Source organism: Cryptomeria japonica, chromosome 8, assembly GCF_030272615.1.
Source record: "Cryptomeria japonica chromosome 8, Sugi_1.0, whole genome shotgun sequence".
Taxonomy (NCBI): Eukaryota; Viridiplantae; Streptophyta; class Pinopsida; order Cupressales; family Cupressaceae; genus Cryptomeria; species Cryptomeria japonica.
The window spans coordinates 208,136,755-208,139,495 of NC_081412.1; the positions used below are offsets into that span (position 1 = coordinate 208,136,755).

The 2,741-nt window shown below is 43.6% G+C and overlaps 1 pseudogene; it reads left to right on the plus strand.

Moving 5' to 3' along the window:
* Positions 1 to 1,285: 1,285 nt before the first annotated feature.
* On the plus strand, positions 1,286 to 2,131 carry LOC131032566 (serine/threonine-protein kinase PCRK1-like; annotated as a pseudogene).
* Positions 2,132 to 2,741: the final 610 nt, after the last annotated feature.

A 2,741-nucleotide genomic window follows, 5' to 3' on the forward strand; every position in this document is an offset into this window, starting at 1 on the left:
GCAGTATTGTAAAGATTAAGTCCAAAGAGTATTTCCCTGCAGATATGTTGCTTTTGTCAAGCTCCAATGATGAGGGACTCTGCTACATAGAGACATCCAATCTTGATGGCGAGTCAAATCTTAAAACGCGAAGGGCTCTAGAGAATACTTGGAAGTATGCTACTCCATATGAAGCCCAAAATTTTAGAGGGGAAATTCACTGTGAGCATCCAAATGATTCGTTGTATACTTTCACGGGAAACCTTGTAATGGATGAAGAAACATTTCCTATTTCAACTGAACAAATCTTGTTAGGAGAAGCTAGTACTTAAAAGCTTGCCGTCTGGTTCATAATACCTTATTTTAGAAGATCAAATGCTGATCATACCCAGAGTGACCTGCTTCTCATTGCTCTTTTCCAGTATTTTCCTAGGATGTATTTAATCTTCCCTTTGTCATCCACAATTGCTAGAGATAATGGAGCTATTATTGACAACCCATGGATTGGATCTGTGTACAACTTATTTCTTTACATGATGGCATGTCATATTATGGGTGCTACTTGGTATCTACTGGCCATTGACCATGGGAACACATGTTGGCAGTACGCGTGTGCAGATAACATTTGCTTCAAATTGCACACTTGACTTTTTAGATTGTGACGGTTCGACAAATGGTTTGAGCTCTGCTCATGAACAGTGGATGAACATTACACCAGTATTTAGCAATTGCAATGCAAGTAATGCTAGCATCTGTTTTGCTTTTGGCATTTATTCGTACGCTTGGAACACACAGATTACATCTTCAAATTTTCTTAGCAGGTACACCTACGCAATATGATGGGGAGATAGATGTGGGGTTATTGGGACTCCCTGGATCGTTCAACACAGTTGAATAACATAGGATTTCCCCATCCTACGATGCTTGTCTCAGGCAGTGACGATTGCAGGGTTAAGATATAGTGCGCATGGTAAGGATGCAAATAATAAGAGATTTTCAACCAAATGCAATTCCTCCAGGCAGCGTGGTGTTTAAAATGGCTGCAGAGGACTTCAGGCAAATGCGTGGAGATGAGCGAGGGGCTGCAGAGACATTTTCCCAGCCAAAGACCTCCCCGTGCGTGGCGTGTTGGAGGGTATAGAGCATGTCAATGTGAAAATGGCATTTGAAGAAGGCGTGGAGATTTTGGAAGTCAACAACAACAAATGCCAAGGAGGCCACTTCAATAGGATGCAGGTTTTGATTGGAAGAATATCTCATGAGGTGATTGGGGAAGCCCTACGTGTGTATGCCTTTCATTGGTTACCAGGGGCATAAAGAATGGGTTACAGAAGTGAATTTTCTAGGGATGGTTGAGCATAGAAATCTGGTGAAATTGGTTGGTTATTGTGCTGAAGATGATGAAAGAGGTATTCAGCGTCTCTTGGTCTATGAGTTTATGCCAAACAAAAGCCTTGAGGATCATCTATTGAGTCGGTCTCTCCCAGTTCTTCCTTGGTTGGTGAGATTACAAGTTGCTCTAGAGGCAGCAAGTGGGTTAGCTTACCTACATGAAGAAATGGATTTCCAGATAATTTTCTGAGACTTTAAGACATCTAATGTTCTCCTAGATCAAGAATTCCATCCAAAGTTGTCAGACTTTGGACTGGCTAGGCAAGGCCCAGCAGTAGGGATCAGCCATGTGACAACAGCGGTTGTAGGCACCGTGGGATATGCAGCTCCTGAATATGTTCAAACTGGACATCTTACATCCAAGAGTGATGTATGGAGTTTTGGAGTAGTTTTATATGAATTAATAACAGGAAGGAGATCTATGGACAGAAATCGGCCGAAGAGTGAGCAAAAGCTTTTGGAATGGGTAAAACCATATGCATCAGACAGCAAAAAGTTGTGCCTGGTAATTGACCCGAGACTGGAGGGACAGTATTCACTTAAATCAGCTCAGAGACTTGCTTCTCTAGCCAATAGCTGTTTAGTGAAACATCCGAGAAATCGCCCTAAAATGAGTGAAGTGGTCGAAACATTAAAGCAGATTGTGGAAGCTGTAGAAGTAGGAAGCCCTCAATCTACATTTCATTGCCAAACTAGTGAGACCAACACTGAGATTTTGACTGAGACTGAACCTGCAAAAGAAACAGTCAAGCTCATTTGATGAAGGATGGGATGCAGTGCAGCAAAATTTCAATACACTGAAAGGGGAAAGCAAAAAATGAAGACCCAGGCATAACATTTTATCCCACATGCACTGGGAAGTGTTCTTTTTCAATGTTTATATGCAAAAGCGCACAGTAACATAATGTCTAAGCCTTAAAGGCTTTTGACACGAGATGCCCATGGGCGCTCAAGGTGGGTCCATGCGTGAGCATGTTTCCCGAGGCGAAGGAAGAGTTGACTGGACAAAAACCAAGTGGACCCCACGCAGGCACGTTTCCCGAGGCAAACGGGCAGAATTTTGCAGACGAAGGCAGGGTTAACGAGCGAGCATGTTCGAGAGAGATCGACGGCTCGCGCTATTTCGCGAAGGAAGATGCACGAAGTTTAAACCCAGCGAAATAGCGAAAATGAACGTGAGCCGTCCATGTGTCGTGATAGGTGGCAGTCCAGCAGGCGGGTCCCGGTGAGGTGGCGATGACGTGGCGATTGATGAAGTGTCATCCTAGGTGGCGTCCGGTCAACCCCATCGACCAATCAGAGGCCGCCAAGTGGCAAGGCGTCAGAGCACAAATGGAGGCAAAAATTTAAATTTAAAATTGTTTATTATA